The 17,144-nt window shown below is 43.7% G+C and overlaps 1 long non-coding RNA gene across 1 annotated transcript in view; it reads left to right on the plus strand.

Moving 5' to 3' along the window:
* Nucleotides 1–2,684: 2,684 nt before the first annotated feature.
* Nucleotides 2,685–17,144, plus strand: part of LOC106635028 (uncharacterized) — a 68,652-nt gene continuing 54,192 nt past the window's right edge. Inside the window, exon 1 of the long non-coding RNA XR_001338388.3 lies at nt 2,685–2,886. This is a non-coding gene — a long non-coding RNA (uncharacterized LOC106635028). The remainder of the gene's footprint in view (nt 2,887–17,144) is intronic.

Consider the following 17,144-nt stretch of genomic DNA (forward strand, 5'->3'; position numbering starts at 1 on the left):
TGTTTTCCCTCCTCACGGTGCTCTTGTTTTCCCTGGGGTCTGCTGCATCCACCTTCCCCCATCAACCCCAAGGTTAGCAGCCATCATTGACCTTGGGTGAGGTCTGTTTTGCTAGATGGCAGGTGTAACTCTGAAAAAGAAATCACGAAGGGTAGGAAGGATAGAACAAAGAAGAGGTAATCTACCAAGGTGGGGAGGGGCTGTGTAAGTACCCAATGTGGCTTTCTATTGCAAACAGCTGTTCTTTCAATCATCTCCCAGAATTTACCACTCTCATTGTATCATCAGCTCCACTAAAATCTTTTTGGTGGAAAAAAATCTTAAATCAAAATCTCAAATTTCTGAAGTATTATATTATTGGGGTGAAGAGTGTGGGTATTGGAGACTGACTTGGATTTGAAGTCATCACTTACTAGGAGGGTGGTCTTGCATAAATTACTTAATCTTTCCAGGTCTCAGTTTTCTCTTTGGCAAAATAAAGAACCTTCTCCAATAAGATTGTTGAAATAATTAAATAAGATAATACACATACAGATGGTCCCCAACTTAGAATGGCTTGACTTAACATTTCTCTACTTTACAACTTTACAATGGTACAAAAGTTCCTTCATTTATGATGGGGTTATGTTCAAATAAACCCATCATAAATTGAAAATATTGTAAGTCAAAAATGTACTTTCAACTTAAGATATTTTTAAACTACAATAGGTTTATCAGGACAATCCCATCATAAATTGAGGTGCATCTGTAGTTTAAAGCTCAGTGCCTGGCATGGAGTAAATGTTCAATAAATATTAGCTGTTAAATGCAAATTAAATCAATAATATTGGAAGGCACAAGGTGAAGGTGCTGGGTCTGGCTCTTTGCTATGCCAGTCCTCAGATGAAGCAAGTTTCCCTATCCCCATTGCTTTCTGACAGAGGAATGTGGTACTTCATTTATGCTGTGAGGGTGGGGGTGAAAGCCCAATGGCAACAGCTGCCTCCACAGCTCAAATGCCCAACCAGATTTCCTTTCTCCCCATTCTTCAAGGGTTAGCATTGCAGATAAGCCCTCCCATGCAAAAGTCATGGGGGCACTTAACCTAAGAAGAATGTGGTATAAATTCTGCATCTTACCTTCACACCTTGTGATTCACTCTGCATGAATGTCACTTTATTACTACAAGGGCATAATTCTAGCTGCTAAATTTTTTTCACAATCAATAACCAGTAGTCTAGGCTCTAAAGCTATGTTTTTCAGGCAAAAGGAATATCACTTGGATGCAAACTAGAACCCTTCTAAAAAATGATTGATAGGTGGTTCATGGATGACTATCTGATGAAAGTTTGTAAGGGGAAAAACTCAGAAGTTCCAGATGTATATTCCTGACCACTGAGAAGGAAAATAACAATGTCTCCATGGCCTGGTCCAGTCAAAATAGCTACCAGGCTGAATCAGTTGTTTTTTTTTTTTGTTTTTTTGTTTTTTTTATTTGAGACAGAGTCTCACTCTGTCACCCAGGCTGGAGTGCAGTGCAGTGGCATGATCTCAGCTCACTGCAACCTCCATCTCCCCCGCTCAAGAGATTCTCCTGCCCCAGCCTCCCGAATATCTGGGATCACAGGCATGCACCACCATGCCCGGCTACTCTTTTATATTTTTAGTAGAGACGGGGTTTCACCATGTTGACCAGGCTGGTCTTGAACTCCTGACCTCAAGTGATCCGCCCACCTTGGCCTCCCAAAGTGCTGGGATTACAGGCGTGAGCCACGGCGCCTGGCCTAAATCGCCCTTTCTTATTACTTTCTTAGAACTTTGGGCTATCTCATTTATGAATGATGGAAGAGTTCTGCTGAGGATTTCAATTCAGAAAGCAGGGTTCTCTCTGTGGGTAAACTTCGTATCACCCAGACATAATTTCTACCGATCATCATCAATTAAATAACGAGAGAGGAGGTCAACACCTTGAGACCTGAGGAAGAAGAAAAAATACTTATGATTAAGTGTAGGATGCAAACATTCTATTAGAAGCTTAGAAGCAAAGAGTAAGATATTATTTTCGTGGATACAAGAGAAGACAGAGAAAGACAGAGGGAGCGGCCCTTACGACTGATTTGTGTTTACACAATAAGGAAATCTCTCCTCTGGGGTCTCTCCGTAGTTCACAGGGACCCTGCTTCCAGGGGCACGCGTGGCGAAGAGAGTCCGTCCAGAGCTCCAGCCGTCACTGCACTTCCCAGGTGCCAAGACAAAACATCACTGGGTGGGGAGAGAACTGTCATGAGGATTATTCCCCCGCCACACAATGCTGAGCTTCTCTCCCTCTCTTTTTGAAGAAGTGCGTTTATGACTGATCGCTCAACACCTTGTTGGTTCTGATTGCAGAAAACACACCTTATAAATATATGATAACCATCCTGTAATAGAGAGTGTGACAATTTACTTCACAGTGCGTTTCGGGCTGCTAATTGATCGTTTCAGTCCAGGGACGATTTGGAATAAATTATAGCCATCAAAAGGATATCACAGCTCATTTTGGTGGAAGGGTTTCCACGTCGCTTCGCGTTCGTCTCCCGGAGAGAGCAGATTGCACCCGGCGGGCGTTGAGGAGCGGAGGGAGGGGGCAGGGGAAAAGGAGGCCAGCGGGGCGGGGAGGGGCCGAGGGGCGGGGCCGGGGGGCGGGGCAGCGTCTCCCGCGGCGGCTGCAGGTCCGCCGCCGGACGGTAGAGGCCTCCCTTCCGAGGAGGCGGTGCTGGGGCGGGCGCAGGACTGCAGGCTGGGGCTCCGCTCCCCGGCGGGAGCCCGCGCGTGGTTCCCAGCGAAGTCCCCGCGCGGCTGGGCCCAGCGTGAGTATTCTCCGCCCGCTGTCCTCCCCCTGGAGGCGGCAGCGCCCGTTTATTTGAGGTGAGAGTCTCCCTCGGGCAGAGGGCCCTGCTTGGGGCGGGGGTGCTTGCGTGCGCGGGGTCTCACCTCCTGCCCGAGGCTTCCCCTCAGTGGGGCTGCTCCGCAGGGCAGACGCGGTGACCCAGGGCGCTGCGTTCTGCGCTCCTGGAGCTGGAGGTAGCGAGGCGTGGAGGCGCCGTGGCCCCGTTGGGGGCTTTGTGTGCACTTGGGGCTCGTGACTCGGATAGCTCTGGTTCCCACGTTGCAGTCGGGGAGGAGGCTAGTGGAGAGACCCAGTCTGGAGGGAGCTGTGCCCGCCGCAAACCCCAGGAGAGGGCGTGGAGAGGGCCGGCCCGCCGGGACGGCGCAGCCAGGCGATGCCGGGGTCGCCCGGGGGTCGCTAGGGCAGCGGGTGACGCGCTGTGGAGCGCGGCGAGAACGACGGCCTCTGACCCCGGAGCGCTCGCCAAGGCCACGCCGAGGTGGCTGGACCCTTCCCCTCCCCGCTGCCGGCCTGGGCCCCAGCCTGCCTCAGAGACTTCGATTTCAGTTTCCAGCAAAAGTGTGTGCCATTGTGTGGTGGTCGTGGAGGAGGGAGACCCACGCGCCTGTCTATCGCTGGATGGGATTGGAATTTGAAGAAAAAATGTCCCTACTCCTGTTGTGGGTTCTTGCCTATCTGGCCGCCTCCAGTCCCGCCCACGAGACCTCCAGCTTTCATTTTCTTCCTGAATTAAAGCCCGAGGACTGAGGCCCTTCACGCGTAGCGTAGCCCCCATCCCCGGTGCCCAAAGCCGGCCATCGCACGGCGGTTCTTAGCTTTTTAGTCTCTGTCACGCTAATACATGATGTTAGTCCAGGTCAGGGATGGTTCCATGCAGGCGATTTTGACAGCAGTCATCATACCAAGCTATTAGGAAGCGTGATGTCAGTGCGTTCTGGAAGGACAGATAATTTATAAACCAGTTCTTGACACGGTATCTTACAAGGAAACATCTGAAGCCATCAGTAAAAGAGGCATTTTAATTCACACACTAAAAATATTTTGTGTTTAGTTAACATCGTGCAAATGTTGAAAGAGGTAGTAGCATTTATCATTTTGTAGGTATTTATCAAGGTACTCAAAAAAGTCCCTATAGGAAGGAGGAGGTTTTTGTCTTATTTCCATTCTGACATAAACTGAGGAACAGAGATGTTATGTAACCAAATAGTCCAAGTAAGTTAGTGAGAGAGCTCTATTTATGTGACCAAACATTTTCTAAAACTGGAATAATTGGAAAAATCAAGTCCAAATTTAAGCAGATGCTTTAGGCTTAATATTATATGATAGCCAGAAGTTGTATTTACATGGACCAAATACTTTGGGAGGCTAATCTGTGGGAATTAATTTTATAGTGAACTCCATATGGGGCCCAAGATACAGTTTTCTTTTCCTCCATCCATCCATTCAATAAGTATTTATTCATTATCTATTATAGGTCCTCCACTTCCCTTTGCCATTGAACATGATCCCTATGGACCTTTAATAAGTAATTGTTGAAATGTAACTAAAATATGTATATTTTCTCCTTGCTCCAAGAAACTCAAGGAACATTATTATGAAAGAGTTAAAAACTGTGGCCTTTCTTTGATACAAATGGAAAATTGTGTTGATTACCTTTAAGTAGAAAGTCAAGGGAAAAAAATAAATTAGGAATCAGAAAGTTTTCTCCAGATTGTGCCGTATTCACAGTACCACACAGTACCATGTTTTTTTTTTTTCTCCTTTAAAACTCATTAAGGAAAGTTTAAAGGGCATACATGATTGAAGGGGATATTCTTTTAATTACTTTAGAATGCAAAATAATCCTTAAAAGGTCTTGCTCCTTATTTGGTATACTGGACGGGCTGGTTTCATTTGAGTTGAAAGCACTATATGTCTAGTTAAAATCAAGACCACATACAGTACCTTTTTTCCCCCCAATCTTAAGTCAGAATTGTCTACAATTAAGTAAACAAAGTGCATCCCAAGTAGTCATACATACACCTGGTTAAAATTAATTGGTTTAATAAAAATATAAAAACATACTCAATATGTTTATCTCAGTTATAGTTTTCATCTTTCTTGGATAATGCTTGAAATCATTCAAAACAATATCTAGATCCGAAATATTAAAACATTTTGTGTGAAATCTGCAAGATGCACCTAAAGGATGTACCATTTTTTGAAGTACAATATGTTAGGAATAATTTTGTCCCTAACTCTCAGCTGGAGGGCTGAAACGGTATAACCAAGGTCTAACTAATGTCTGCATGTTAACAACTACACCAGAACTTACACAGACATTTTAGTGTGTTCTCATCTATCAAGTCATCTTGGAAGGCTGTCACTTATTGTGTAGGTGCTTCCATTGCTGCCATTGCTCAAAACGTTTCTGGAGCTCTTTGTTGGGCACTGCTTTCAGAACCCACAGCACATCTGGTTTAAGAGCCTTGGAGGTGGCAAGCCATCTTCCTTTAGCATCCTTCAGTGCTCTGAAGAATAAGGTGGGTGGTCAAGTCAGGATAATATAATTTGGGGTCAAAACAAGCTGAAAGAAAATTAGATGACTTCCCTCAATGACTTTTTAACTAGTTATAAAGTCATCATACTAACATATGGCAGCACCACTGGAATAAGAGTAGCTGCTAAAGGACAGCCTTAAGAAAAGTGCTACACATTCTCTTTGATGGTCAATGAATTACTAACTTAACAATCATATACATGTATAGTGCATTGGTATGCATGATAAAGACATTACTTCAAAAAGTTATATTGTCAAGAGTTTGGTTGGTTGATTCTAAAGTTTTTGAGTGCATAATTTTGGTATGATTTAAAAAGCTAAGTTCTAGAATATGGAATTGGGTGGGAAACATTCAAGATGTCGTGGCTAAAATTAGCGTTGCCCTGTATAATTCCACAGGATTGGCATTCCACATTCCTTGAAATATTAAAGAATCATACTCATTTAAGAAATCAAACATAACTTGTATTCTATTTGGTGAGCAAGGCTTTGACTATTACAAAAAACTTCACCTTCTCCTAGCCTATGGGTGAGGCCTAACCTGTGAGGTAAAACACTTGTCATTTTTAGTAGTTGATTATAAATACAGACTGAAAAGCATATGTGTAGTGGAACCACCATATTGTTTTAAGTTAATAATATTCAACCTGCTTTACAAAATACAGAATCATGAAACTCCTAGCCCAGTGAATTAAGCTCTTATTATAATATTCAAGGCCAGAATGTGGGAGATGGTATGGAAAGTCATCCAAGGAAAAGAGCGGGATGGGGGAGAAAGAGGTCAGTCATGGGGCTTTTTAATTATAATTAGTTGTATTCATCTGAGGGAACAACTTACCATTGCTTTCCAAAAACCAGCAATTTAAAATTTGAGGAAATAATTCAAATTCAACTCCAGCTGAGACTATACAGAAAACCAAGAAAAGCAGAAAGAATGTAATTAGCTGAGTAGGAATTTTCCTAACAGTTCAAGTCTAATACCTTTAGTATTATATAGAGGGCCAAGGGATCATTAGTGATTAGCAAGAATCCAGACCATACTGATCAGGAGAGATCAAGGCCAATGGACAAAGATGAAAGAGCTTTCCTGCTTAAACCCAATGTTGCAAATGCTGATGCTCTTACATAGGGAAGGTCAGCCAGCAGACAAAGAAATAGGGCAGTCGTCCCAAAGCAACAAGTAGAGTCATTCCTCTCTTTCACTCCAGAGTTAGATTGCATATGGAGATTAACCAAGATTGAGCTGAGACAAAAAGAATATCATTCTTTCAGCCAGGTATAAGGTCTGGAACTGAGTCCTGTTTCTGCTTTGATGAACTTGGGTATTGTCCAGACATTGGGGAAGGGAAAACCTGCTGGGCCCTGGATACCAAGATTACACACCTAATTAAAAAGGTCAGTGAACAAGGTGGACAGACCCAATTCTAGATCTTTTCTGGGGAAAGACACTGGACTGCTTGTCCATTAGGTAGACAGAATGACTCTTAAAATGTATGTTAGATGCCAGGAGCGGTGGTTCATGCCTGTAATCCCAGCACTCTGGGAGGCCGAGGCAGGTGGATCAGCTAAAGTCGGGAGTTTGAGACCAGCCTGGCCAACATGGTAAAACCCCGTCTCTACTAAAAGTACAAAAATTAGCTGGGCATGGTGACACACATCTGTGATCTCAGCTACTCGGGAGGCTGAGGCAGGAGAATCACTTGCACCCGGGATGTGGAGGTTGCAGTGAGCCCAGATCGTCCCACTGCACTTCACCCTGGGTGACAGAGTGAGACTCCACCTAAAAAAAAGAAAAAAATAAAATTAGGGGTACAAGGGAGTATCAGTTATCTGAAGGGAGTATCAGTTATCTGGCAAACTATCCATAAATAGTAATTGTGGAAAAACAAGTAACAGTGATTTTAGCCTTCCTTTTTAAATGGGGAGCCTAACCATCATGACTACCCATCTTGTTGTTGTTGTTGTTGTTGTTGTTGTTGTTTTGAGATAGGGTCTCACTCTGTCACCCAGGCGGGAAGTGCTGCAGTGGCATGATCTCAGCTCACTGCAACCTCCGCCTCCCAGACTCAAGTCATCCTCCTACCTTGGCTCCCCAGGTAGCTGGGACCTCAGCTGTGTGCCACCACGCCTGGCTAATTTTTTGTATTTTTGGTAGAGACAGGGTTTTGCCATGTTGCCCAGGCTGATCTTGAACTCCTGAGCTCAAGTGATACTCCCGTCTCAGCCTCCCAAAGTGCTGGGATCACAGGCATGAACCACCGCACCCAGCCATGACTGCTCAGCTTCTATAGATTTAAGAGTTCGTGCAAATATTTTAAAATTTGAGTCTAAATATTAAATTTTGTGTATAGTGTTTGTAGCTTCAGGAGTGGGGAGAGGGTAGTTCTCAGTATGGTCCAGGTAGTTGTAATAGAAGCCTGGTGAGTATAATTTGAAGTCCATCTCTTTTAAAGAGAGAGGTTCCTGTCTTTAGATTCCAAAATTCACATGTGGATCCAGAGTACAGAAAAGTTAGAGGGCTGCCATGAGAATTGAGAAGTGGTAGAAAGAGTCCTGGACTGGGAGTGGGAACTAGGTTTATCATGTCCCAATTATGTTTCTTGAGGCAAATTTTAGTTTTCCTCATAGGCAAAATGTATATAATTGTAATATCTACTAGTCTACTTTGCAGGGTAGTTTGTGCCTTATCTGAGATGAAGTGCCTTATCTGAGATGAAGTAAATGAAACACTTGCTGTGCATGCGCAGGATTTTGTGTGCTACAATGCAGGTTTTATAGGTGAAGGTAATGCTTATAGCCCTGGAGTTGTCCAAATATATGAACCAAAATATAAAGAAAGCTAGAAACCCACCTGTGGGAACTTGGGAGAATAGAATAGTTTTAGCGTGGATACCAGAGACAAATGGATAATATAGTCATTAGTCCTTTTTCAGATTCATAGGAAGTACCCTGTTGCCATTACAAGAGATTTTGTTTTTACACTTCCTGAAGACCTGTTGTGTATAAAGTAACCTTAAGATAGCCCCCTTTATACTATCAAGCTCAATTCTGCAGCAGTGGCACTGAAAGGACAAACTTTCTTTGTGGAGAAAATTGACCAGACTCCTAGGCCTTGATTATTGTACTCCCAATGGTCCTTCTTTTCTTAGAGATTTCATTAATCCCCATTGCCATGTTCATACCTTAAAGGAGAAGAAGAAGCTGACTTGAGTTCTACAGATTGGCTTAATCGGTCAGCTATGAACATTTTCTAAAAACAGTTGTTATTCTTCCCACAGCAGCAATTCATTTCTTTTGCAGACACAGCAGGACCCCACCTCTCTGGACCCTGCAGACCATTAAAAGAAATTAACAGTTTAATTTTCTCCTTCTTTCCTCTGTGTATTTAAAAGGTACAGAGGATTAAGGGGGAAGGGCAGTTTGCCTCTCTACCTCACAGAAACCCCTGTACAGATATAGACAGCATCATTGGCTCCCACCAACATGAGGCATGGCTCCTAGAGAGGAGGGGGAAGTGGATGTGGGTGTCCTCAGGTGGGTATATACTCATCCTTTCTTCTGTTGAGTTGCTGGATTTCACCTCATGAAGAGTAAAAACAATGCCCCTTCTCTGAAGTCATGTTAGAGGGATGTTTTCTGGAGGCTTGTTGAGTATCCTCCATACAGGAATGCTTCATAAGTTCACATTGTGTGAGGGACCATGTATGTGAGCCAGGACAATACAGTCACAAAGGAAAAGGGGCATTTGATTCAGGCAGTATGTGTTTGAACATCAGATCTGCTTACCAGCTTAGTGGCTTGGGCAAATTTCTTCATCTCTCTGAGTCTCAGTTTCTTTATCTGCGAAATGGCAGTAATAACAGTGCTCACTTCTAAGGATTAGTGTGCATGAGGTGAGTGTATGACAAACGGGAGTTGTAATATTAGGCTCTGGGGAGTCAGGGAGGAATATAAATAAATATAAGGCAAATTCCCATCTTCAAGGAGCTTTCAGTTTGGTTGGAAGGGACTGAATAAAAATAAAGCTGACAATACAAGGCAGAAAATGGGAGCACCAAATGAGTGCTGCAGATGACAAATTCAGCAGTCTGCCAAGTACTAGGATGATGGTTGAAAGGTTTCAAGACAGAGGTGGGAGTTTCTCTCCGGATTTGCAGACTGGACAGGAGTCAGATATATGGAGTGAAATTGAGAAATCATCCAGATGACAAGAGGAAGGAGGAATCAGAACACACAGCACATGCATAGCAGGGGTGAGAGTATGCTGGAGTGGAAAGTATACCAGCTTTTGAGCCAGATGTAAGAATCCTAGTGCTACTGTGAGACCTTAGTTGGACAAGTACCTTAACTTCTTTAGCCTTCTACAGCCTTAAAATGGGTATAATTATACCCATCTCTTAAATGGAAGGGATTAAATAAGATAATATTTGTAATGCCTAACATGGTGCCTGGCATCTTCAGTAAAATAAAGACAATTCACATGATGTTTTCAGGGGACAAAGAGAGAGCTGTCTGCCTGAAGAGCTGTCTGGCCTTGTGTAGGCTAGTAGTGGAAAACAAACCAGGAACAGCTAATTAATGCCTATGGGGAGGGTAGGAAGGAGGCTTGAAAGCCAATTTAAGAAGCTGGGGCTGGCCGGGAGCGGTGGCTCACGCCTGTAATCCTAGCACTTTGGGAGGCTGAGATGGGCAGATCACCTGAGGTCAGGAGTTCAAGACCAGCCTCAACATGGAGAAACCTCAACATGGAGAAAATACAAAATTAGCTGGGTGTGGTGGTGCATGCCTGTAATCCCAGCTACTCGGGAGGCTGAGGCAGGAGAATTGCTTGAACCTGGGAGGTGGAGGTTGTGGTGAGCCGAGATTGTGCCATTGCACTCCAGTCTGGAAAACAAGAGGGAAACTCCGTCTCAGAAAAAAAAAAAAAAAAAAAAGAAGCTGGGGCTGTTATAGGCAATCAGAGCTACCAAGACAAAGTAGGGGTTTAGGATAGTTAATCTTAAGGCACTCTGAAAGCTGTATTTGAGGAAGGAGGAAACTCACTCCTTTATGTGTAAAGTGATCAGGGTCTAGATGAGGATGGTGGAAGGGTTAGTAGACCTGGCCAATGTCTTTTTAAAGTTATTTTCATAAAAGCAATTTAGGGCTCAGCAGTGTGGAGTAGGGGGGAGCTTTTTTGTTTGTTTTGTTTGTAGATTCCTAATATTTAGTATTGATTGTCTACAATAAAACTAGGATAGACCCACAACTTTGGAAAAGAGAGATCACTCAGCATCCAGGGACAGTAAAAGGTGAGAAGTAACTCTGATGCTAAATAAGCCCTATAATTTGCTTCAACTTATAAAATAGCCCCTTTTAAAAGCCCCTTCCCCCTTCCTATTATTAATACAGATCAAGTGTGTTCCAACCACTGGTTTTCAGGAAGACATAAGTACAGATCATTTATCGTTGTACGGAGTTTGCAGTTAGGATTGTAACACCAAGAGGGGTTGGGGCAAAGGGCGAGGATGCTGCCAGCAAAATAGTAATGTTGATGATTTTATTTATTTGATAATAGTGAAATTCTGTTCTCTCCTGGGGTTTAGAAGTGATTTAATTAAAAAACAAACCTAGGAAATAGTTTTGGATACTAGGAATTAATTTATAATGTCTCACATTTTCTACCTTTCTCTTTTTTTCTGTCTTTAGTAGTTTTGTAATGGGAGAATACATGGTAGATAATTCTGTTTCTAAGGAAAATCACACTGATTATGTATATGAACACTGGTTTTTAAAACGTTAGGAAATCCTAACTGTGGTAAGCCTTAAACATATTAAATAGGAACGGATAACCAACCTACCTCTGATTTCCTGAACTTTGCTGTTCTCTTATTGGGCTGCAAGGGCAACATTGTGCCAATAGCTCTGGGGTGCCTGAATAGTGCATTGCTTCCCTTGGAAGAAAGATGTACATGAAAGAAGATTGTGTGCAGTGGTTGACAAACACAGAAAGAAGATAAGTGACTAAGAAAAAGGTAGGCCCTGCAAGGTTAGAGGCAAAGCCAGCTGGCTTAGTCCCAGTGCTTCGAGCAGGAGGAGCAAGGAGTGTTCATTTCATTTCTTGTCTCCTGAGTTTATTTAAATCATCTGCTGGGGTGGGGGAAGGAAAGAAAGCATGATGTTATAAGGCTGATTAAGATGCAAACATGCAGATTATATCAGGCTACTGGCAGTCCTTTTCACTCCAGCCTAGAAAGAGAAGACTGTATAAGAAACCTGATCGAAGGGAAGGGAGAGGAGAAAGCAAAAGACATCTCTTCACTTTTTAATGAAAGAGTTTATGAATATCTATTGCTTTTGGATTTCTGGTATCCATGCCACCCTAACAGATCATCCAAACTAGCCCCTGGCTGAAAGCCTGGCCAGGGGATTTGGACCAGCGGCAGATGCCATTGGGAAGAGGTCTTCAGGGTCTGCTGGCATTAATTTTGCTAAAGAGACCTCATCAGAGACTAAGCCTCCTCTTGCCTACAGGTGGTGGGCCTTGGAGAGGGCCTCCATGGAGATTTCAGCCTTGCCCCCTCCTCCAACCTCTCTGCCTTCTGCTTTTGCATTGGGACCTCTCTTTCTCTCTTCCCCCTTTTTTCAATTAAATGAATTAATTACCAGGCGTTTAACTTTTTGCCAGACTCTTTTATTATGCCCAGAGTTGTTGCTGAGTGGCAAAGGGAAGTAATAACATTCACAGTAAGGGGCAAATCCTGTTAATGAACAAATTAAAGTTCAAACAGTGATTCAAGTTCACAACCTCTCTGTGGCTCTTCTCTTTAATAAGAGTTTTACATGTTACTTTCCTCGCTCTTTTCTCCCTTTTATTACTTTTTAAGCTTTTCATCAACACTGCCGGGGCATATTTGAGGCTCCCAACCTTTCAGCCCTGACAAGGACTCGAGCAGTTATAATCCTGTCTTAATTTGGCAACTTTTGTAAAACACATAAAGGGCCCAGGGTCACCTTTGGTCACCAAGGCCCTGGGTGACCCTATAGCTTCCACCTCCTGCCAGGGCTGCGTAGGCCACTCTTCTCGGTATTCATGCCCCTCTGGCAGTCAGGATCAGAAGATTCACCTTCCCGCCCCCGACACAGCCAGGCATAACCTGTCCACAAGTTAAGGGTTCGAGCCCTTTCTTCTCTCGGTCCCCTCTCCAACAGTCCTTTCTACCCAGCAGCGCTGTGGGGGGAAGGGGACGCCATGGGGAGGGAGGAGCCTACGGTCTAAAAGCTGGAAACCTTTATGGGGAAATGGATTTGAGGTAGGACGGATGCCCGACTCCCTCTCCACTACCACTACCGAATGCTGGTTGCCTCGCTGAGGTTGCCTCACCACGCGGTTCCAAGGGCAGGAGGCCCAATCCTCCTTAGGACTCTGACGTGAGCGGAGCCTGGGCCTGGCGGGAAGAGCTCAGGAGGGGTCCGGTCCCCGCCCACTTCTCTCCCCTCTCCCTCTCTCCTTTTTTTTTTTTTTTTTTTGTACTGTGGATTGCGTGGGGGTCTTTTCCACCTCCGCGCCGGCTTCTCACCACCATCCCCCGAGCATGGCTAGATATCATCACCATGACAACTGCAATCTATGAGCATACACATAATAGAGATGAAATAGACAAAAGATTAGCATGCCATGAAAAGTACAATAAGTTTCTTATTTAGCATTTAGATAACTGTCTTTCCTTCGGAGCAGGCTTCAAAGTTGAAGCCAGTTTAGACCAAGAGGATTAATTCTTTCTCCCGCATGCTTCATTGAATCTCTCATTACCAAACTTTGTCTGTATTGATGTAAGATTTGATTGAAGATTAGAGCATTTAGCAAATCTTGCTTTTCTGCATGTATCAGGTCCTTTCAAGCACGGATCTCGGTGCCCAGTGGTCAATACCCTTACTTTTATCCAGTGTCTGCTTCATTTAAACTTAATCAACTCCATCAATGAACTGGAACAGGGAAACGTCCCTGTGGTAAGAATGTTGTGCTTTTGTGGGATAATTCTTTGCTCTTTCCCGATCTGTTGGCGTTAAACCTAAAATTGCACTATGATGAACTTTTTTTTAATCAATATGATAATGACAATTGGGTCTGAAAGCTCTGGTAGGACTTGGAGTAGAGCGGCATCTGTCCCCCATTACCAAAATAACTTCTCGTTCTGCGATAGTCGAACTCCTTTTGTGTGGCTTTAATACCTTTTCTTCCCTGACATTGAATATTGCTCAAGCTGGAAAATGATGCATCTTTGTAGGGAAGGCTCGTATGTCACAGCCAGAAAGTGAAGCAGACCGATTGGTTGTGTGAATTATCTGACTTGCTGCAGTGAATTATTTGCACTGTTTCCCTACCTAGTCAACAAGTTCCTGAAGTATAGTAGAGATCAATCAAAACTGACAGCCTGCGTGTGAAGGCTTTACTGTGTAAATCTGGCGCACTCATCCTGGCCATGCCGGCCCTGGCATCTGTATATCATTTTTATACTGCTACCAGTAGAGCAATTTCAAAAGTATTTGCAAGGAAAATGCGTGTCCCCATCTGTTCCTGGAAGCATAAATGTGCCACCTTCAGAGGGTTTTCACTGGTAATCATATCTTTAATGATCAACAGACTAGTGATATATACCTTTCCATAAAATGGGGTTTTCTTCACTTTATTGTGATTGGCTAGAATAAATAGCTTTTCCATATGTTAGGGAGATAAAATACAAGATTAGCAGAGGTCATTTGTTGGATAGTAAACAAAAGAAACAATTCATTCCAAATAATCTTGAAAAGAAGCAACGACAAAATTAAGTTGCAATCACAGAGTATCTGAGGCCCCAACATCAGAAAACAGACCTCGTTCCTTCTTGGAAAAGGAGCCGTTTAAGAGCAGAAACTCAAGAATCTTCTAGGGGACTCTGGTGACTTATTCTTGGAGTCGGAGAGGGGCAGGATAGGGAAGGAGAGAGAGGCTGGAATAATACTTGTTTGTTCAACTTTGTAGGATTGTATTTCCTTTCTCTTATCTCAGGTGCTATTTGGCCGCCTCCACTGCAGCACCCTGGGTAAATTGGTAGGTGATGTGTTCAGAAAGCAGGAAAATGCCACTCTGCTGAATTTCTCTTCAGGACTTTCAAGGAGATGGGGATTGTTCACATACTTTAAAATAAAGGTTAACTTCCCCTAGCCAGAGATTTCTTTTCCCACAGAAAAAGATGTCGGAGGGTGGGGCAAAGTTCCCAGCTTTACGTGAAATTCCAAAACCTAGGGAAAGGGGCCTCAAGAGATAGCCAAAACTCACTGGAGAAACCCTAGGAAATGTTCTTAGTCATCGAATCCCACCTGTATAGGTAACAGTCTGCAGATACAATCAGGCCCTGACCACTATCCCTCCTCCTCCCACACACCCACGCTCAGTGCCAAGATTCTTTTTTCTCAGATGCAGCCACTTTCAGTTTGCTGAGCCATCTGTTTTGTTGTTGTTGTTGTTGACAGGGTTTCTCTCTCTCACCCAGGCTGGAGTGCAGTGGCGTGATCTTGGCTCACTGCAACCTCCACCTCCCGGGTTCAAGTGATTCTCATGCCTCAGCCTCCCGAACAGCTGGGATTACAGGTGCCTGCCACAACACTGGGCTAATTTTGTATTTTTAATAGAGACCGGGTTTCACCATGTTGGTCAGGCTGGTCTCAAACTCCTGACGTCAAGTGATCTGCCCACCTCAGCCTCCCAAAGTGCTGGGAATTATGGGCGTGCTGAGCCATCTTGGCGAAATTTGGAAGCTTCTCCTTCAAGATTCTGGGCACAGAGGTTTGGAGGCAGTGACTGCCTGCTTAGGAGACTACAATTCTATTTTGTTTCCAGGGTTAGGACAGAACTTCCCATTCCACAAATATTGTATTAGTTGCAGGTCACCAGAATCTGAATGATGGCCTCAGCCTTTGTGCTCTCCAGAAAATAGGTGTGAGCTATGAGGAGCTGCTCCCTATGGTCAGGACTTGAGAAGGAGTTGGGGGAGGTTCTCTTTAAACATTGGGAACAGACTCTGGTTCTGCATTCTTTCCTGTTGTCTCTTGTTATGTATATGTTATGTATTGATGATCTCCCCACCCCCTCATCCCCACTGCTCCCACCCTTATTCCACAGAATTCTTTGCTCTACCCAAATGCCTACTGCTCTTATTATAGCAGGAGTGTGTAGCAGAAGTGTGTTAGTTTCAATGTGGGAAAGGTGGTCTGTAGGCAGGTCCCAAGCAGAAAGTTTCCATTAGCATCTCAGATCAAATTTGTGTTAATTTCCTGGCCCTAGAGAGACTTGGGAAAAACTTTTAGGACAGTAGAAAAACAGCTCACCCAAAGCCCATGGTGAGAAAAAAAAATGCATAACTAAGGAAATACTTTTTTTTCTTAATTTTAGAAACAGACTATATACATATATATATGTATTCCTTTATATATATATATATATATATATATATTTTTTTTTTTTTTTTTTTTTGAGATGGAGTTTCGCTCTTGTTGCCCAGGTTGGAGTGCAATGGCATGATCTCAGCTGACTGAAACCTCCGCCTCTCGGGTTCAAGCGATTCTCCTGCCTTAGCCTCCCGAGTAGCTGGGATTGCAGGCATGCACCACCACGCTTGGCTTATTTTGTATTTTTAGCAGAGACGGGGTTTCACCATGTTGACCAGGCTGGTCTCGAACTCCTAATCTCAGGTGATCCACCTGCCTCGGCCTCCCAAAGTGCTGGGATTACAGGCGTGAGCCACCACGCCCAGCCTAGAAACAAAATCTTATAGGCTGGGTTGCACATAGGCAGGTATGGACATATAAGTCTAGATTTACAAGTAGATCACACTGACCTGAAACCACATTTCCTGTAGTATGCAATTAGACCGAAAGAAAGTCACATTTGTGTTTTCCACATTGTGATGTGATGCACTGCAGGTCTTCAGTGAATTCGCTTGCCACAAGGAAATTCTGGCATGTGTTGTATGTGAAATGTGATGTGTACTTAATTTAAAAAATTGAGTTTCGTGATTTATGTGTCTTTAAATTTGATACACGTTTTGTATTGAATTTCTATGTTAATTGTTTTCATAAAGTGAAAAGAAGTAAAAACCTCACCAACTGGTTTTATGTAGAACAGGTAAATCTGTGATGTTTGCTCCTTCTCTTGTCCAGGAGGATGAGGCTGTCACTACTACAGTTGGGACTGTTTCATACTCCTTGCTCTTGTGCTATGCCAGGGGGTACTGTCTAACCCACAAGTCTCTGCCAGGAATGTTGCCGTCCACACTGGAGTGTAAGACACCTGCGGAGCTCGTCTGTGGGGCTCATGTTGGCTGAGGCTCTGAACTACAGAATTGCAAACAACCAAGGGAACGCCCCAGGCCCCCAAGTATTCCTAAACCTTAGATCAGAGCCATTTGCAGCACAGAGTTGTGTGCTGTTTCAAAACCACAGATCCTGTATATATGCCCCTCCATTGCAGAGGTGGATGTCTTGGCAAATGTAGGACGAGGATTGAAAATTAAAAAACAAACACACCGTGTTCAGGGTGAAAATTACATACATTGACAATACTGTCTCTTTTCCTCCACAATCTTACTGCCACCAGGCAGCCTCAGTCAGTCCGTGCTTATTTCACTGAAAATGTACTTAATCTCAGAAAAGCTATCTATATGTAAGAACATATTTTGTTAATCAATTTTATGAAAACAAAACCCCTCTCACCTTAGT

Source organism: Pan paniscus, chromosome 1 (assembly GCF_029289425.2).
Source record: "Pan paniscus chromosome 1, NHGRI_mPanPan1-v2.0_pri, whole genome shotgun sequence".
NCBI classification, from domain to species: Eukaryota; Metazoa; Chordata; class Mammalia; order Primates; family Hominidae; genus Pan; species Pan paniscus.